This window comes from Podarcis pityusensis, assembly GCF_964106645.2.
Source record: "Podarcis pityusensis genome assembly, chromosome: 2".
Classification (NCBI taxonomy): domain Eukaryota; kingdom Metazoa; phylum Chordata; class Lepidosauria; order Squamata; family Lacertidae; genus Podarcis; species Podarcis pityusensis.
In genome coordinates, this window is record NC_138029.1 from 106060761 (window position 1) to 106082030 (window position 21270).

General features: G+C 43.0%; 1 long non-coding RNA gene across 1 annotated transcript; it reads left to right on the forward strand.

The window, feature by feature from the left end:
• Nucleotides 1-66: 66 nt before the first annotated feature.
• LOC308471666 lies at nucleotides 67-4404 on the forward strand. The gene is made up of 5 exons (XR_013983046.1): nucleotides 67-268; nucleotides 1819-1916; nucleotides 2848-3005; nucleotides 3722-4109; nucleotides 4143-4404. It is a non-coding gene; the product is annotated as an uncharacterized lncRNA (long non-coding RNA).
• The last annotated feature ends 16866 nt before the right edge of the window (nucleotides 4405-21270 follow it).

Here is a 21270-nt window from a genome sequence, read left to right on the forward strand (position 1 = left end):
AAAACGAATGGGGCGCGTGCATAGAAGGGGGCGGAGACTAAGGTTCGTCCTCGCGCTCTCCCCTCTCCATATTTGGCGTGAGGGCTTGGAGGGAAGGGGGCGAAATGGGCGCGAGTTCGCCATCATTCCCTCAGATTGACTTTTTTTTTTACTTAGAGAAATATAATAACACTGAAAGTTTCCCTCCCATCTGGGTTTCGTGAGGAAAACATGCCTCTGAATGCCGGCTGCTGGGGCCCGCGCAGGTGTGGAGCAGTGGCATAGCAAGGTCACGTGGTACCCGTTGGGAAAAATTTCGTGTCACCCCCCCACACACAACACTGAAATTATTAAAAGAAGGAAAAATAGGATACTTACAGTTGCAAGTGTTATTTTCTGGTTTATTTACTTAACATTGTGAGCATAAGCACTTAAAACCTACCCCCCCTAACTTTGTTCTCTGCAAATTTTGAAATTACATAGTCAAAATCAATTCCTTTTGCTGCTTTCTTTTCAGCTGACAAGATGGCTAAGCCAGAGAGCAGAGCTTGACTCATAGCAGCCACATTTTGTTGCGTTTGTTGACTCAACTAAAAAGTTTCGATTCGTATTATGTTGACTTGTTGAGGTTAATTAATTGTCAGATGAAGTTATTAAACTCATTTTAAATAATAATATTTAATAATAATAATATTTTTTTAAAAAGTGTTGCAAGCCCAAAAATTTTCTTGAAAACAAAACATATTTTTGCCAATTTGTCACACACACCCTCAGTGATGACACCCGGGGCGTCCCGCACCCACCGCACCACCCTTCCTACGCCACCGGTGTGGAGAAGGCTGTTAGGCTCATGTCCTTCAACACAGATTATTGCACCGCTAAAAACACAGTATTTAAAACAGAAGCATAGCAGGTCCTGAAAATAGGCAGTTCAAGCGTCAAAAGCCGGGGCAAAGAGGTGCATCTTCAGCATTCTGTGTAATGAAGGCGTCAGGCTACCTCTGTATCCCACAGCTTAGGGGGCCCTCCATGGGGAAGGCCCTCTTCCAGGCCACTATCCCCTCAGCCTCTGAGGGCAGAGGAACAACCAAGGGGAATCCCCTCTGCCGATCTCAGCACCCAAGAGTGTCTGTGGGGAAAGAGACAGCCTTCCAGATATTTGGGCCAGATACCTGGTTGGCAGCTCATATAGATAGGCCTTTGGCCTGATCCAACTGCATAGTTGCAATCATAGAATAGTAGAGTTGGAAGGGAACCCAAGGGCCATTTAGTCCAACCCCCTGCAATGCAGGAATCCCAGCTAAGGCTTCCATGACAGGTGGCCAACCTCTGCTTAAAAACCTCCAAGGAAAGAGAGTCCACTGCCTCCCGAGGGAGATCGTTCCGCTGCTGAACAGCTCTTACTGTCAGTTTTTCCTGATGTTTAGTTGGAATCTCTTTTCTTGTAACTTGAAGCCATTGGTGTGAGTCCTACCCTCCAGAGCAGGAGAAAACAAGCTTGCTTCATCTTCCACAATTCAGGGGTAGGCAACCTAAGGCCCGTGGGCTGGATGCGGCCCAATCGCCTTCTCAATCCGGCCCACGGACGGTCCGGGAATCAGCGTGTTTTTACATGAGTAGAATGTGTGCTTTTATTTAAAATGCATCTCTGGGTTATTTGTGGGGCATAGGAATTTGTTCATTTTTTCCCCTTCAAAATATAGTCTGGCCCACCACATGGTCTGAGGGACGGTGGACCGGCCCACAACTGAAAAAGGTTGCTGACCCCTGTTCCAAATGGTGGAACTTGAGATCCTTGAAGATGGCTATCATATCTCCTCTCAATCTTCTCTTTTCCAGCTCCTTCAACCGTTCCTCATAAGGCTTGTTTTCCAAGCTTGTCTCTACGTTCATGAGCATGCCCTCTTCAAAATTACCAAGACAACAGTTCAACAATTGTAAGTGAGTTTGTCTGTCGTTGTTGCTTTAATTACCTGTTACTACAGTTGCGTGAAACTTCCAGTGTTTTCTGGGGCAGGGCAAAGGAATGTATTTCCACCTCAGTTGTTGTCCTAAGGTAGCTTCCTTTTGGGAATCTGTGTTCAGTGAAATTAATTCAGCACAGGACTTATTACTAATGCCCTCATTGGCACTGCTAAGTATCTGGGACAACCAGAACAATGATAGAAAAAGTAGAACATCAGTCATATTTTGGGGGCAGGGGGAGGGAGTAATGTCTGCAAGGCTATAAATCCCTAGACATTGATGGGCATCCCTACAGAGGTCATTGTAATCATAACATGAGAAGGTGTGGTTCCTGACTGTCTTGGAGAAGTGTAACTATTTAGGGGACATAAAAAACAAAAACACCAATTACTGTATACAAATTGGTTTGACTTTTTGAATATATCCAGGATCGACAAGTATGCACTTATTTGAAACCAATGTCAGCCACCTCCTCTCTTCAGAGTTCAAATGCACTGGATGGACACAATGAGTCATGATTTATCAGACATTTCTATAAAGCAACAGACAGATAATAATTCTATTTTTTAATTTTAAATAAAAACAATTTAATGAGGCTTTCTTCCATAGCCTTGAAAGCGGAAATTACCTTTCTAATTAAAATTAAAGTTATAATTGTGGACATTTTTAAAAATCGTCTTGTAATGTCATACTGGTGTGTGTAGATAAATGCTAAAGTCAGTTTGTATTGTCCTAATAAGAGAAGATGGACATTTCTATCACTGCTTAGTAACCAACAACTCATTATTGCACATGGAATAATACTTAGAGAAATTAGAATTATTATTTTAACCTTCACCCCACTTTTCCTCCAAAATGCTGGGGACAGTCTATATAGGTCCTCCCTCCTATTTTTCCCCACAGAAAACCCATCATCCTTGACATGCTAGCTGAGGCCGAAAAGAGTTGGAAGCCAACAACCCCTGGAGACCCACAGCTTTCCTTATCCCTGCATTAAAGCAACATTTCATAGCCTTGTAAATAGAATTATGAAGCATATTAGACCACTTATGTTTTACAAGGTCAGTTATTCATACACCTATTTCATTCATTTGTGATACAGTTGAGTGATACAATTGTATCCCAGTAAGCAGAATCTCAGTTTGGTTGCCTGGAGACAACTCTGGCTACCACATCATAAGTACCCTAAAACCTGAGATTCAATAGGTAGGACTTGGTGATGTCACAATAACAGGACTTGTGATGACACATAGTGCCAACTATATTTTTTTTCTCCTTTTTATACTCATACTTGACATTACTTAGGAAACCTAGTAGCATATTGTGTATTATTATAGTGATGTTTCCCCCCTAATTAGATAACTTTAAAATGCAGTATGTAACATATGTAGATTTCTTTGCCTAGGAGTTAATATTTTCTATACAGGCAAGCAGAGAGGCAGGTATTTAAGTATTTACAGCTCATGGGTAAATGGGAGTGAATGTGCATTTGCACAATCTGTGGCTTGTGTCCTTAAGTCTTTTTTTTAGTGCAAGATCTTATTCCTGTGCACAGCATTAGAAATTAATATCTAATATTTCTAAATATGAATACAAAAGTCTAGCAAGCAAACAAGCACTTGGCACCGGCCTTCCTATAAGACGTTAAATCACCAGGTGACGTACAGGCTGTGGGTTTGGTGACGTCACTCTGTGTTGCCAGTGTAAATGTTTATGTGCTGTTACTCTGGTTTCAACAATAGAAAGAGGAAGAAATCAATATTTATTTGAATTGCAGGTTCTACTCACTATTATGGCTTGGGCTGAGCTTGTCAGATACAGCATGTTTTTTATTCCTTGCTTAATGAAGTTTTCAACTGCTTCTCCACTCCCATTTCCCAGTCATTTCCCTAAAATAAATACTTAACTCTTTTATGCATATTGATTGAGAACAATAAGTTCCCTCATTAATAATTTTTGTTCAGATTGTATGTTTCTGCTGCAAGAGGGGCTGACTAAACGTTTTCTTGGTTTTATTGAAAATGAAAAGGGAATGGCTATGTGTATTAATGTAAGCTTTAACATGGGGGTTTTCCAAGGAACTATATTAAAGCCAAGAAGTGCTCTCTGAACTCTTGGATGAGTTGATAATTAACTATTGTTGTTTCCTGCTGGCTAACACATGAGTATTGAATTGCTAATCATCATTTTGAAGGGAGTTGCTTTTGGTTCTTTTGCTCCCAGGCTCCATGGAATAAGGACGTAAATGAAGCTCTCCAGGAAAACAGCTCCAAGCAAAATGGATGCTATAGGAGAGAGACCTTTGCTTATAGATCTGTTTGGGTTATTTCATATTTTGTAAGGTGCTAAGCCTATGCCTTGGACTGGCATATGTCTTGTGGAGCTGATTAGATGACTCATTTGATGTTTTCACTCTGTTATGAAGAAAGTTCTGCAAGTAAAGTTTTGAATAATATCTAAGGGGTCTGAACAATGCTTCATTCCAAACAGACTCAGTTTTCATGCATCCAGTCACTTCAAACTGCACACTATTAATATCAGCAATAGCACCACTATCTCTTGGCATTATGTTCACTAGCAGTGTTACTTTCAGAGGTCTATGTGCAGTACATTTTCTGTTGGTGTACTTTGGAGGCTTAAAATTGACTTCTACTGGCAGCATACACATCCTCAAAACCCATTGGCTTAGTTGCTGTTATGTCATGGAATGTTTACAAACACTGTAGCAATTGAGAGAGATGGATCAATATAATACCACCAGACAGTGAAACTGCAGTCTGGGTATGTCATGAATCACTGAAGGAAACTATTTATATGGGACCAAGCTCATATGGTTTATTTTTATACTGTTGGTGAAGAAGTCAACAATCAAGGGAGCTTGGAGAGCCAATAGAAATGTGAGTCATGGGGCCAAGAGGCCAGAAAGCCACATGAAATATTTACATTTTGATTGGATATAATCAGCCATATATTTGGCTACTGTACATCGTTGATTAAAAGAAGCATAAACACAAGATAAAAATAAACTTTTAGAAAATATAGTAAGTACCTTGGAGGATGCAATTTATAAAGCAGAGGGAATTGCTTTGCCATTGTACCATTCTGAATGTTTTACTATTCCACTGAAAATGGAAGATGTGGGGAGACAATTTAAGAAACTGAAGAAAAGGCAGGTTCTTTACATGCCCCCACCCACCTCACTGTAGCCATGTTTCGGCTGAAGGGGTCAATGTGTGATACAGAGCCAGCCCACTCATGTTGTGGGGTGAAGCCAGCAGTGAAGAAGCCACCTTAGGCAGATGAAACCCACCCCACCACTTCTGCCACCAGCGGAGAAGCAACCCAGGTAAGGGAGACAGTGGTCGCAGAGCAGCACAGTGTTCTGCTGGTCTCTGGAACACCACCTTCTAACCAACTTTCAGCAAGAGGGAGGTCTCCCATCACTCCACTTGGCCACTGGTCTCCCCCTGTGTCCCTACCTTACACAGAGTTAGACCATTGGCCCATCTAGCTCAATGTTGTGTGCACTGACTGGCAGAAGCTCTCCATGGGATGTGGGGGACTTCTCTTATATATGTCCATTGTTGGCTATAGAAAGGGAATATGTGATTCTACCCAAATGGTTGCAAGGAGAAAAGGAACAGCCAGGCCAGACCCAACCACTTTAAGCTTCAGTGAGTTCCTCTGCCCTGTTTCTCAAGGGAGAGAGAATCAGTTGACATAAGGATTTGAAAGCACTTGTGTTTATCCAGCCATGTTGCAGTAGTGTTGGGGTTGAGGTTGATTATCCGTGGGTCTGAGGCAAGGATTTCCCAGCTCTCCCATAATGAGATCCCCTAAGTCCCCCTAAGACCCTGTGCCCCCTAAATGCCTGGCAGATAAGCACAGAGCTTGCACATAGTATACATGTTTGTCCTCAGTTTGAAGGAAAGGAGGTTTAAATAAAAGAGAGAGAGCGCGCACATTTTGGGAGGAGTGTTTTGTAATCATTGCTACAACTCTGAAGCCTGTGCTGTCACCTTACTAATCCCCTGATGATGATAAAACACTCTCTGAGAAGTCTGATGAACACACACACAAAACAAAGCATCAGAGCCAAAGAAAACAATTTAGAAAGGTGGGGGAAGTCAGGGTACAAGCTCGTTCTCTTGACATCGTCTTTGAATTCATATATTATGTTTGTGACCAGGGGTGTTGCTAAGGCAGCTGACATGCTGCCTTTCATCTACTTTTGGACTCCAACTCCTATCATCCCTGACCACTGACCATGCTGGCTGGGGCTGATGGGAGTTGCTTGGTTGGGGATGGCTAAAAGCAGCAGCAGAGAAGTTCTACAATGATGAACAAGCTTAGGTTCTCCCTCTGGGACCAGAGAGAGGAGAGTTTACTGAACAAAGGACTGAACCCCATTGCTTGCTTGCTTGCTTGCTTGCAATGTATTACTTGTAACATTTATCTTATTGTAACTATTATTTAAAGTTGTTCTGCAATAAAGATTTGAAACACATTCTTGTGGTGGAGAGAATTCATTCCCACACAAGTTCTTGATCAGGGATTCTGCTGGACAACTCTTAACAGTCCCCAATCTGGGTCTTTTGCTCTGGGCCCTAATCCTGCTGCCCCTTCCCTCTTTTTAATCAAAGAATAAATACATTTTCCTTACCGGGCATCTGGCTGTCAACCACAATGCTGGTGACCAAACTACCGTCCATTTTAATTTGCAGGGGTGGGTGAGAGAGTGATAATGGTGAAACTTTTTCGGGGAACCATAGGTCAATATAGGTCCTGTACCCTAAGTCCACAGCAATGCCCCTGTTTCTAACTAGTTTGCTGCTGACATTTTAATCCTAAACATCTTAATACTGCTTGTTCCGTGTAACAGCATCGTCAGGCGCTTATCTGTAATATTTGATATCTTCTGGAAATTCAACAAAAATACTCCTTGCAAAATAATAATAATAATAATAATAATAATAATAATAATAATACTGCTTGCTCATAAACCTTCGGGGAAGTACCCTGGAGTTTTCAACCTGAGCTTGCTGGAAGCATTTTAGTCTGCAGCCTCGGGAAAAAAGCAGAGGTTTTCATTCTAAAGAGAGCAAATTGCTTTCTCCATCCAAGTCTCTTACACAGCAGCCAGACACTTGGCCAACTCTAGTGTTTGGCACCGGCCCCGTCTTGGTCCAGTTTTGCATGTTTGTTGATTATTTCTATTTGTATTTTGTATATAAATCTGGTTATTTATACAGGGAAATAGACATGTTGCCAGTAAATATGAGCAAGGCTCTGAAGAACTGTGCAGTGTGCTCTTTCTGTGTATATGTCCATACATGGAGAACAATGAGGTATGCTAAAGCAAAAGGCTAGAGCATAAACATCACTTTTTCTGTTGTGTCCTTGAAGGTCATTTAAACACAAAGCCAAGCCCACATTTTATTCCTCTCCTTTGGTCCCCTTGTTAACAAGCATTACTGCAAGGGTGCTAGTGATGTGCTGAAATCTGTCCTCCAGTTTCTCATAAGTTTCCCCCCTGGGGAATAAAATACTATTTTTTTTCCTGCCACATTCTCAGAGCACTTTAGAATGTCTTCAGAATTGTACTGAGTGCAGAAGTTTGAGCTTAGTTTATCCTTCTGTAATGGTCGTGGGTAATTTTTTTCTTTGCAGTTAAAAAATATTAATAAAAATCCTTGTGGCCTCCTTGGCTGCCCATGCTTCCTGGTTTGAAAAAGTTCCACTTGAGGAACTATCTTATGATATATTCACCCAGGTATTAATTGAAGCACAAGCCCCCCGGAAGGTTCTAGAGTGTAGACCACTGGTGAGATGATTTGAAAAATGCAAGGAAGGACGCTTGCGAACACCTTTCAGACTCCCCAGAAGTAAGGTAGGCATGAGATGAGATTTTGATCAAAGTTTTCTCTCTACTTTAGTAATTTTTGGATGTGATTTATTTTATCGATAGACACGCACACAGAGAGAAAGAGAGATGTGGGAAGAGGGGAGGGGAGGAGAATAACTTTTAAAAAAATGTTTTTATTACATATTTTCTTGGGTTATAAAAGTACATACAGCGTCTCTATTTTCAGATCGTAAAGTCCATTCAACAGATCAGTTATATTGGATGTGAGTCGCTAATGTAGACAATAGACAATATAAGGTTGGGGAAGAAGAGAGGTGGGGAGAGAGAAAGGGAGATAGAAAACTTTCATTCTTTTACATAGTGTAGTAGTGTCAGGTTTTTGAGTCAGTGTAGGTTCTATTTCTATTCATTTATTAGATTTCCTTGGTGGTGAGAGAGGTTGGTGACCCCAGAGCATGGCTGGTTGACTTCAGTTGGCTGCAATGAGTTTTGTTTGCCTGTGTGAGGCAGAGGGGTTCTTATGTCAAGTTAGCTATACCCTCCAACTTTTCTCCGATGAAATAGGCATGTCCCATTCCATAATGATAATTTTACTATTTATATCCCACACATCTTATTGGATTGCCCCAGCACTCTGGGCAGCTTCCAACATATATAAAAACAGAATAAAACATTAACATTTAAAAAAAAAAAATCTTCCCTATACAGGATTGCCTTCAGACGGCTCGGGTTGGATAACTCCATACCCTCTAGCATTTCTCCAATGAAAATAGGAACATCCCAATGAAAAGTGGGACATTCTGGGATCAAATCAGAAACCAGGACAGCTTCTCTAAATCAGGGATGGCCTTGGAAAATAGGGACAATTGGAGGGTCTAAATTAGCCATATCAATTCATATGCTCTTGGTGGGTTCTTCTTGTTGTTGGGCTGTGTATATAATGAAGGGAAACAAGGGTGAAAGTGTCCTCTTTTGTTTGTCCCCATGATAGTTTCAGTTTGTTGCCCAGCAGCAGTCAAAGCAGCTTAACCCCAGGCAAATCTCCCATCCTAGCAATTTATGGGACTCAACTTCCTTAGCTTCAGCAACAGAAATGGGTGTACTGTTATGCCACATGCACAAAAATTACACCTTTGCTTGCCAGAATAACTGTCATTTGATTTCATACTCAAGTCACATATGCAACCAAGCATCCTCACCTATGTATTCTATTTTTTGGGGGGGGGGGATATACGTTTTTTAAAACACTGATTTTATAACAGTAGCAAAAAGCCATTATGGGGTAATGAATCCCTGTGTCCCTGTGTATGGATTCCTGGAAATGTAATTCTGAAATCTCCAGTCAGGCCTTGGTTTTAGCTCCAGGACAGGCTGCCTCTGCAGTCCTATTTGAGTGCAAGCAGGTGATGATCTGAAGAGCAATAAGCATTGTCAAAATCAAGATCTGGCAGGCAAAGAGCCAAGGGCCAGAAGCAACAGAGATGGTCATAGATGAGCTTCAGATCGGGCAGACAAAGAGCAAAGGGCCAGGAGCAATGTAGTCAGAGTCATACAGGTTACGCTCCAAGACAGCAAGAGCAGGCTGAAGAGGAAAACCTTCATACTCAAGACAAATTGGTCAAGCTGGTAAGCTGGCTTGGCTGCAAGGGCTTTATAGGGCCTGTTGTGTCTCAAATGTGTTAGAAAGCTGATTATCCGACTGCAGCCTTGAGGGCACTGTTCCCCTCAAGACCTTGTCTGAAAGTCCAGAATCGTGGGAGTGGAAGAGGTGAAGTGCTGGAGACAATCTGCTGGAGGCCTTGATTCAATCCCCTTAGCATGTGGTTAGAATGTTGACCTTGAACCTTTGAGAACAGGCTTATTATCTCAGCTGAGTGACAAAGCACTACGATGCTATGCAGTCAGTTCTACACAAGGTCAAAGACGGAGGCATACTTCCCTCAGGGCTATGTGGAGTCTATTAAGAGGACTCTCTCTCTCTCTCTCTCTCTCTCTCACACACACACACACACACACACACACAGAGAGAGAGAGAGAGAGAGTATATAAATGTTCCTGTTGTATCAGCTGAGGAAAGAGCAGAGACAACAGTCTAATTGGAAGGGATCCACTAGTGGGAGGACCGAGATAGAAAGAGTTGTTGTACAGTCAAACGCTAAATGAACCAACCACCGTAGCCCAGGCAAATGTGAGAATGGGGAACAAGAATGGAGATGCACATGCAAGAGTGGAAAAAGTCAAGTATCCTGTCTTGCTCTCCCAACCATAAGGGATGGCTGGCAAACATGTTGTACCATCTTCTGAGTGCTCCTCCTCCATGATCTGCCTATGACTAGCCTCCATTTCCACCCATGTTATTATGTACTGAAGTTCTCACCCTGGGCCAGCAGGGGGATACTGTAGATAGTTTTCACTCAGGTCCACATATGCAAATAAGGGATTGAAAGTGACGTTCAGTGATTGGATAGTTACAGAAAGTTGTTACAGTTGCGTTGTACTGGAGCTCTATATAAGCAGGCTGGCTGAATCCTTCAGTTCAGTTCTGTTCTGGCCTGTGAATAAACAAGAGCTGTTTGAAGAATCACTGTGTCGTTTGATATGTTTACCGACAACTTAACACATGTGCTCTATTATTTTGTTGGTTGATTTATGTTATGCAAGGTCTGGTCTCATTCAGACTTTATTTCTCCCGTGTTGCCCGTAATCACTTTGCTATTTACTCCTTTCTGCTTGCACTTCATCAGTTTGCAAGAGCAGCCTTGAACTCCCTCTTCCATTTCTAATCTGTAGCACATCAACCGGCAATGACAGTAATCTTGGACAAAGTTAGCCTGCTAAAATCCCCTTGAGTCCACTGGAATTTCACTTGCCTAACTATGTGAAGGGTTATAAACAGACACCCCAACACAGCAAAGGAATTCTGCCCACAGAAGCAGACTTTCACACATGCATGTATGTCAGTATGAATATATGGATAGGAATTAACCGTGATTCCTGCATTGCAAGATGTTGGACTAGATGGCTCTTTAGTTCCCTTCCAACTCTGCTGTTTTATGATACTATGCATACTGAGTCAGACCATATAGTCCAGTACTGTCTATTCTAATTGGTAGTAGCTCTCCAGGGTTTCAGACAGGATGCATTCCCAGGCCTATTTGGAAATACCAGGGATTGAACCTGGGACCTTCTGCTTGCAAGGCAAATGCTCTACCACTGAGCTGAGGTACTTCCCCACCATCTGATCAACATTCAAAATTGCAGTTCTGTATGCCTCACTAAATTATTGCTTATATCCTTTAATGCGTTGGGAGGTTTTCAGCTGGAGATTATGCATTGCAAAATTCCAAAAAGTACAAATTTCAAAGGATAGCTGAATTTTGGTTCAGGAAGAGTGCATTAGGTAGGTATATTTAACATTATTTCCAGGTCCATATTTCCCGTCTACTCTCCCTTTTGGTTCCCATGCTTTAATCATGAAGCGGGAGACACTGACTCATTTCTATGAGGGAAACATTAATAACCTCGCAATAGCCAATGGAAAATTGGCAGACATGAAGCAGACTCAGTATAAAGTGCTTTCTGGGTGTTGTGTGGAGATTGTGCCCGATGAGGAAGAAGAAGAAGAAGAGGAGGAGGAGGAGGAGGAGGAGGAGGAGTGTGGACTTGATATCCTGCCTTTCACTCCCCTTAAGGCAGGCATAGCCGAAGTCCGTTTTGGGGCCCAATCCAGTCCGACTGTCAGTTTAATCTGGCCCCTGTGGCAGTCTATCTCCTGGGGTAAAATCCTAAAAAAAGCTCAACAAGTTCAATCCTAAAAAAAAGTCAACAACTTTGGTCGGCCCTCACGCATGTTCACTTCATCAAATCCAGCCCTCTTTGAAAAATGTTTGGGCAGCCCTGCTAAGGAGTCTCAAAGCGGCTCACAATCTCCTTTCCCTTCCTCCCCCACAACAAACACTCTGTGAGGTGAGTGAGGCTGAGAGAAGTGTGACTAGCCCAATGTCACTCAGAAGCTGCATGTGGAGGAGCAGGGAAGTGAACCCGCTTCACCAGATTACGAGTCCACCATTCTTAACCACTACACCATGCTGGCATGTGAGGAGTTGCTGATTTGTCAGTAGTTCTGTCCCCACTATTTCCTTTGAGCCATAGCCCCCTGGGAAGCTCAGCAGGAAATCCCACAGAGAGTACCAGGGGAAGACAGATGAGGGCGGAAGCATCTGCCAGCAGCAATTCTCTCTTTTCTGAGACACAAAACAAGTCCTCCCTTCTTTAGCTGCTCACAGCCTATGCATACAGCATGTGAAAGAGGCAGCCTAGCACATGAGTGGACAGTTCCCCTGTGCAAAGTCCACCCCAATTAAGGAAGATTGATTTAGGATCAGAAAAGAGGAGTTGCATCCAGTTTAAACAGGTAATAAGCAAAAATAAAACAGCATAAAGGCTTAAATGCCTTTTTATTTGTTGTTGTTTGTAACGTTTTTATTCATCTTTAACTGTTTAACACAGTTGCATTGATATATATCTTTGTTTACATTGGAGCATATGACATGCAGCAATTACATAGAAATAAAAATAAAACAATAAACATAAAATCTTAAATCCTAACTAGCCCAGAAGAGTTACAAGCAGACCTAGATCCCCATAATACTCACACACATGCTGTCAGGCAGGGTTCCCAAAGGGGTTCAGTTAGATGATCCTCAGGGTCCCTTCCAACTCTACAATTCTATGATTCTATGATTCATGTGGGTGGTATTTTAAAATACAATTTTAAAAATCATACATGTGACACAGTGCATTACCATTGCTACAACAGGCAGAAAAATCCTTAGGTGGTCCTCCAAGACACTCAAAAAATTTCAACTGGTCCATTGGTGGGGGGGGGGGGAGTTTGGGAACCAGTGATGTAAGGGAAAGGTTCAGGTATTCAGGAAAGTTGAGAGTCTGAATGTGGGAATATTCCAAAAATTGGAAGAAGTTATAGGGCCTGTTGAGGGGGAAATTGATGGGACAGAGGAAGGACCTCCATCGCATATTGAATGGGAGGCAGCTTACCCATGATCATGTGGCTTCTTAAAGGTTTGACTCCTCCTCTGGTTTGGAAGGTAAGGTCAAACAAGAACAAGCTGGAATTGTTGTTGAGCCTGAAGGGGAGGGAACCTCCCACTAATTTTGACTCTGCCTTCAGTGAGAGAGTGAGGTTAATTCCAATTACGGTATGTCACTCCTGTGGGTGCAATGGTAATTTGTTGTTTTTTTAATGCAGGCAAAAGTGGCTTCTTTTATCCTCAGTCGTCAGCTGGATTTTCAACTAGGCTTAATATTTATTAAAATTCTTCAGCTAGTCCCCCCTCTATACCTTATGTTGTTTTTCAGAATTTTCTAGCCAGTTAAGTGATTTAAGTACCTGCTTTTCTTCTCCATGCTTCAGCTACATTTCTTAATGTTGTTTTGCTATACTTTAAAACAAACGTCGATAAAACGGATGTTTGTTTGCTTAAAGCAACTTCAGCCACTGAATTTCGTGCACTTCTCCTTTGATTTTGGAGGGGCACATGTCCAATTCCAAGCATCAGTTCCAGTATACCTGTTAGTACTTACTTTAATTACGCTTGTGGCGCAGCATGCTGTTCAATTTAATGATAATTTAGGAAGCACTTTTCTATCATTATAGCCGTCCCCACCCTACCCTGAGAATATTAGCAAGTGTTCCCTGGAGCTTTGCTTCCAATAGCCACCACCTGCTGAGTTTTTAGCATACATAATAAATTAGGAGTATCTGTAGGTAAATGAATGGCTCAGAGGTTTTATAATGGAGCATGGAGCTTCTACTCCTTTGAATGCAGCTCAAGTCCCTAGCTAACAAACATCATTTCCATCCATCTATTATTCAAAGAAATGTGTTTAGAATCTAATTAAGTTACCTAATGAAGGAGGTAAAATATCAGTAACTACTGCTGATTGGCCACAATAGTCTGGAAGCAGAAACACAGGCTCAGAGCATCTCCAAAGCCATGAAAAGCCGGGAGAAAAGAACAGGGAGATGAATGAACTCATTTATATCCTTCCTTGTGTTCTGAACAGGCTTGCCATTGTTAAGATGCAGAATACTGAATTAGACAGACAGTAGAAGTGATACTCAGGGACTGTCCTAGTGTTGGAAGCATCAGTCAAAAGAAAATGATGTTCACACAGAGCACAGTAGGACCAGTTTGTCCATCGGATAAGCTGGTATTGGGGTTTGCAAGTACCACGCAAAGCCTGGTGTTCTTGTTGTCTTCAACAGGTGATCCATTGGCCTTTTCAAGGTTCACAGGATAAGGTTTCTTGTGGCTGTTAAGTCCCCAAACTTAACAGCCTGCCCCCAAACATTTCAGGTAGAGTGTAGGGTGAAAGGGGAGAGCGCAAAATATGGTTTGAAGCTCAACATAAAAAAAACGAAGATCATGGCCACTGGTCCCATCACCTCCTGGCAAATAGAAGGGGAAGAAATGGAGGCAGTGAGAGATTTTACTTTCTTGGGCTCCATGATCACTGCAGATGGTGACAGCAGCCACGAAATTAAAAGACGCCTGCTTCTTCGGAGAAAAGCAATGACAAACCTAGACAGCATCTTAAAAAGCATAGACATCACCTTGCCAACAAAGGTCCGTATAGTAAAAGCTATGGTTTTCCCAGTAGTGATGTATGGAAGTGAGAGCTGGACCATAAAGAAGGCTGATCGCCGAAGAATTGGTGCTTTTGAATTATGGTGCTGGAGGAGACTCTTGAGAGTCCCATGGACTGCAAGAAGATCAAACCTATCCATTCTTAAGGAAATCAGCCCTGAGTGCTCACTGGAAGGACAGATCCTGAAGCTGAGGCTCCAATACTTTGGCCACCTCATGAGAAGAGAAGATTCCCTGGAAAAGACCCTGATGCTGGGAAAGATGGAGGGCACAAGGAGAAGGGGATGACAGAGGACGAGATGGTTGGATAGTGTTCTCGAAGCTACAAACATGAGTTTGACTAAACTGCGGGAGGCAGTGGAAGACAGGAGTGCCTGGCGTGCTCTGGTCCATGGGGTCACAAAGAGTCAGACACAACTAAACGACTAAACAACAACAACAACAGTGTAGGTACAGCCTGGAAAATCAACTCTCATCAACCCTTGCTAGCATAGACAATGGTCAGAAATGATGGGTTGTAGTCCAACGGGAGGCTCAGGATAGGGCCTCCTTGCACTAGAGCATACCAAGGTTTTTCCCCCGTTCTTGCATGTTCTTTCCTGAGAGCCAGGCTTCCAGAGAACTGGGTGAGTAACTGGAGCTATAAAGTGAAACATCAGTGTAAATAAAAGTGGAAAACATGGGGCAGTGATGCTGTTGTGTGGTGTGTCTGCTTCGCCACATTCACCAGATGTGAGCTAAGCAAATGAGTTCAGCCTCTCCAGCTACTGGCTGCCCAGTGTTTACTGCTTTTTAAGTGTTAACAAATAAACCAAAATTGTGACATATGAATGTCCCCCTCGGAACAGAAAGCTTTTGTGACCTTGATGATGTCTGGGTGGCGCCTCTTCTCAGATTTAATAAGGAACTCCAGTCTCCAGGCTTATTGGCCAAGTACGTTCTGCTGCCACAGAAACAAATACAAATAAATCCCTGTTTCTTCTTCTTCTCTTCTTAATGGTGTTGTGCGCAACCTTTAGTGCTGCAGTTTCAGTTTGTCTCTCTGTTGACATCTAGTGCCCTGTGCTGAAAGAGCTTCATTGAGGCATATCACCCAAAGGCATTCCATTGCATTTGGCTTGGTTGTAATATTTACTTTTGCAAATCTTAGTCAACAACTTTTCTTCTCTGTCACCACTTTTGTCAGCAACAGTATAACAAGGGGTTATCAGTATAACCCTTCTTATACAGTTTGCTGAAAATTATAATCTGCTAACATAGGAGTAATGTAATAGGAGTACTAGAAATGTCAGGTGAATTGGTACTCTGGAGTTCTAAATTCAGGACTTCAAAACCCCTCTTAGACAGCAAGGCACTGCTAAAATGAAGGGGAGAAGGCTTCATTTTAGCAGGAGTTTCAGTGCAAACCCCTTGGCTTGATCATGAACTGAATTCATGCACTGAATTAAATCAAGCTGAGCAGGATCAAACTCCCTGCTCATCAGCAGATGAGTGCCAGTTAAATTTTGCCGCATTGACAGCATGCATCAGTTCCCTGTGAGGAACTGCTGCATACAGTCAACACAAAAATTATTCCTGTCTTGCCCATTAGTTGACGTCACCTGCCCATTGGAGTATTATCAGCTGATTGGCAGGTGGGCCTAGTGTTGGGGGAAATGGCCTAATGGGCCAAATTGGAACCTCTGGTTGCCAAAATTGGCCTGTGGGCAGCAGGTTCCTTACCCATGTACTAATGCAGGGATGTCCAACCAGTAGATTGCGATCTACCAGTAGATCCCCAGCTGATCCTGGTAGATCGCAAAAAGTTACGGGGGGAAAGCTAAAAAATTCTGTGCAGTCCTCTCCCAATAAAGCTCAACAACTCTGGGCAATCCACCCACCCCCTGCACACTCCTCCTCCCTCCAATGACAATGGGTAGATCACTGCCAGTTTTCTTATACTGGGAGTAGATCACAGTCTCTTGGGAGTTGGACATGCCTGTTAATGGATTGCATAATGGCGGAACCTAAAACATGTCCCAATCTACTTTGTGCATTAGAGGGGTTGTTTTCCTTTCTGCCACACAGAATATATACCGGTCTAACTACAGCATCCTCTGACGTAGGCTTGGTTGTTTGGAGAAGAATTTTGCAACACCTTCAATCTGTCCTGCCCCAGTCTTTCCTTTAGCAAGCTTTTCCTGATTTATTTAAGATTAAAGCTAAACTAGATACACTAGGGATGGACAAATTTCTCTCTCATTTTTCTAAGCTTAAGTTCAGTTTTCCACATCTTCACATCAGTTCAAATTTGTACATGTTTGCAGGCACCTTTCTCCTAATACAGGCATTTCCCTACACATTTTTTCCCCTTCATATATGCCTTTCTGCAAGGAAACTTCCAAATACAGCATATAGTTTAAATGTTGGCTGTTGACGGTGAAAGTAGTCCCAACCCAACCCAGCAATTCCTGCATCTGCATTCTTTTGTTGAAGAAGAAGAAGAAAAGAGGTTAGGAGTTCTGGTCATAGGATTCCCCTCTCAGATTAGAGATAAATCATTTTACCTACCTAATGCACTCTTCCTGAACCAAAATGCAGCTATACTTTGAAATTTGTACTTTTTATAATTTTGCAATGCAACAAAAAAAAACAACGCCTGCACAAAAGTGTATATTACGAGAAAGTGCACAGAAAAAAATGTGTATATTGGTGGAAACAATGAAAAAATCCATTAATTCTGTTGCCTTAGCTGTGAGTTGTTCCTGTTATGATTAACTGAAGGCTGATTAGCTATTACTGCCAGATTCCTAAGCAGAAACAAATGCCACAATATCTATTTTATGAGGTGGGGGAAGAGTGCTGAGACAAGAGCTCCAGCTACTACAATAGAGACTTCCACCCTACAAAACTTTGGGGCTAATAATATGCTTCCCCCAAAATATAATGGGATAGGAACTAATATAAGTGTTCTGAAAATAGGCACATCAAAAGATGGCTGCTCCATATCTTACATGGGACCACATCTAAGCAGTAAAAAAAAAGCACTGACTCACTTCTGGTCTCCTTGAAGTACAGTTTTGTTTCAGGTATGTTGCTTCGCAGGTCTGCTTCCATCAATATCACAGGGTGTGGGGCCACCACTGAAAAGGCCCTTTCCTTGTTACCTGGAAACCTGATTGATCTTAATGGCATGGGAGAGAACAGACTACATGAGGCACACCATAGTTCATTTCTTATTTTGATTTATGGGGTACTTTGCCATATGAATATGCACAAAGTGGATCACAACAGAACTTTGTTAGCATTTATAACACAATGCTTCACACTAGATTTTTGAATTAAAATTGCAGCTGATCCACAGATGTTTAGTGGAGATAGGTTAATAACAAGAAAGCTGAAATCCGAACAGCCAATTGGATCGTTCTGAACTCTGGGTCACCTCCTTGTCACTAAAGTCCTATGAACACAAGTCCTCAACACATTCCAGACAGGCGCTACCTCTCGTTTTTCTCCACCCCACATTCCAATATAGAACCGAAAGATCCCAGCAGACACTTATTCAATTGACTGAAGCAGCAAACAGTCAAGTACATCGTGTTGCCATGCAACTTGTGTCGGCTTCCCTGTGGATGGGTTTGGTTTTTTTGGTTGTTGTTACCTTGGTGACAACCAGCTGAATAGTCGTGGCACACAAAATTGTCTCTTTCTTCCCTAAGAGTGAACATGGGCTAATTCTGTTCTTCAGGGGGGTTCTAGAAGCGAGCAAAGGTGGATGGATTTCCAGCACAAGATGATAGCAGGTACTTTGCTTCCCAAGTCAAGGATGTCTGTGAGCAACTTCACTCTCCCCTCCCCACTTTGAAATTGCATGTGGAAGCAGCATTTGGTGGAAAGAAAACTCTGCAAATCTTTTGAGCTACCGGAATCTTTCTCAAGGTCTGGAACGAACAACTGCACTGGAGAGCAAATTTCCCAGAGGCTATGGATGATGTAATACACGTCTGAGTGGAAAGAGCAGGCCTTTGCAAACCATTCCATCTGTATCACTGACCTACTTGGGCTCAGCCGAGTTCTCAGTGACCTGGGAGGAAATAAACTAGATGTAATGAATGCGCAATCACACCTGATTGGAGGGAACCAGATGGTGTGAAGTGCATTTAATTATTCACATCCATGCTACAGACATGTGGGCTAAGCGACTGCCCTGGTCTTTCCTTGTTTTATCATCTAGGGCTGCTCTAACAGCGTCTTTCCTTTGCGGCAGCTGTCTGCCACACAGCACAGTGCTCGCTAATGGTGCTGGGACTTCAGCCATCAGGGCCACAATCTTATTATGGACTTTTGTGAGCCTGCTATGTGGGCATCCTAATGCTTACTGGCAGATGATGCATCATAAATGGTGCTTGGGGTCCTTGGGCATCCGTTGAACAGAGCAGCCGAAACCCAGAACACATGTTCCTCAGGGTCTGCACATCACATCGCTGAGCCGGCAAGACTGCAGACAGTACCTTGTTTTAACTCTGCCTGGCAGTCTGAAGGAACAAAATGTTTACAGCATGGAAACAGGACCTTGTTCGCAGAAGCCATTTGCTCCTCCCACATGCAAAAATAGGAGCGGCACCATGTTTCCTGGCAGAGCCGCAGGCAGAAACCAGCCAGGTAAAGCTTACCTTCATCTTTGTTTCTCCGTTGCGTCTCACAACTTCTCCACCAGAGGCAAGGTTTTTAAAAAGGAAAGGAATCTCTATGTGATTTGTACTTTCATTTTGTACTTTCCTCATTGAAAATCACTTTCATCCATCTCTGATTTTAGTAAGCCTCTCCTCCTCCCGGAGGGGAGGGATTATGATCGGGAACCGATTCCCGCGCTGCGCAAGGGGCGTTCCGGCCCCTGCCCTGCCATCGTCACTGGCGTGCCACACACCCCGGAGGCGTGGTTTAGCCGCTCGGGGGCGTGGTTTAGCCGCTCAAATGCGGCCGGCCAGCTCTCCCCTCCATTGCGCTGCTGATTTCTTCGAGTCACCCACCCACCAACCATTCCCTTTAGTGCGTAGCTTCTTGATTGACCTTGCTATGGACCTATGGTTGGTCGCCTTGGTTGCCCAGGGGGCCTGGTAGGAGTTTTTTCCAATTGGCAAATTGGCACCGGCCTCTCGGTTTTTTTCGCCTACCTCGTGGCAATCGTCACAACTTTCTCGGTATTTGGTGGTTAGGCACTGGAATGTGTTGTTGGTGTATGGAAGGGCAGGGTGTGGCCATCGCCTACCCCTTCACTTATGGGTATTCCGTTAAAGGAATCCGGCGGTCGTGGATCCTGTCCAATGCCCTGCGTGGCTGGGGGCCATGGCATGACCCCCGGTGACATCAGGGGAGAGCTTATAGATGTATTTGCATCAACAGGCTCCCCCTACTGGTGGTTAACCCTCGTCTAGACTCACCCCTCTCCGAGTGGGTGGAGTCAAAATTTGCTGTTGTCCAATGCCTAAGCCAATACCTCTCACATGATGTAATCAAAAAAGTTGTGGCCTTTTCTTGCCCATTAACCTAATATACTGTGTCCAAGTGTCTTTATTATTCCCAAGCGGGGGGCGGGTCCTCGAATCACAATGAATGTATGACTATAGGAAGAAGCCTGCTGAATCTGGCTAAAGTCCTATCTTGTCCAAAATACTGTTCCTACAGTGACCAGCTATATGCTTCTGAAAAAACCCCAGGCAGGACAGGAGTGCAATAGTTCTCTCCTACTGTTTTTCCCTGGCAACTGCTATACAAGAACATACTGCCTGTAATCCTGGAAAGAGTACAATAACCTTTGTGGCTAGTAGCCATTGGCAGCGTTATTCTCCATGAATTTGTCAAAACCCCATTTAAAGCAATCCAAGTTGGTGGCCATCACCACGTCTTCTGAAAGTCAATTCTTTTAAAGTGGCACTTATGGCAGGGGGCGGGGGACATAATTTGACTGGTGGATATGAAAATTAAACTGTAATGTCAATTCCAATGCATTTGTTCATATCCTTTAGAATTCCTTTTTCAATTGCAGCATTAAGGAAAGACTATAATTTCAGCAGAATAAGAAGACTGAACCGAGAAACCGTAATCTCTATTAGACATTTGGAGACAGGTCCTGCTGTCCAAGCTTGCAAATGATTTTGAGCACGTCTTAAGATACTGTACTAACAGGCACAAAACCTTTATTAACAGGTGCAAACCAGTTAACAGTATGCCTGTACTGCAAACTGTTTATTTCTCCACCCGCCTGCAGTGGTGAACTAGTACTGAGTTACTAAAATGGCATGTAAGAAATGGATGTAATTGTAATGAATGAAGCCTTAATGGGTTAATTTCATCAAAACAGAAGTTTTATATTCATTAATTCACCCAGAGTGCGACAGCAACAGCTCTGCCATAAACTGAGTGAGGCGACAACAGCAGACTATTTAGAGAGAGGGCTGGAGGTTAGCACTAGACAACCTGTTATTGGGAACTAATTATGCACAGTTGGTTAATTTACATGCCTTTCTGGTTGGTGTACTTCCCACTTCCTTTTCCAGAATTCTGGGCAGCCCTTGTCTTCTAGAAATGGCTATCAGACTAATACTACATACAAAGTGATGGTGTCAGAACGAGCTGTTGTCATAGTGGACAGTTCTCTGAAGCTATGGGGGGCAGCATATTAAATGCTAGGAAAGAGAGAAAATAAAACAGCAAGCACCATTATGCCACCGTATAATAAATCTATAGCATGGCTACATTTGAAGCACCGTATACAGCAAGGGGTGGCTTTACACATGTCATTAAACTCCC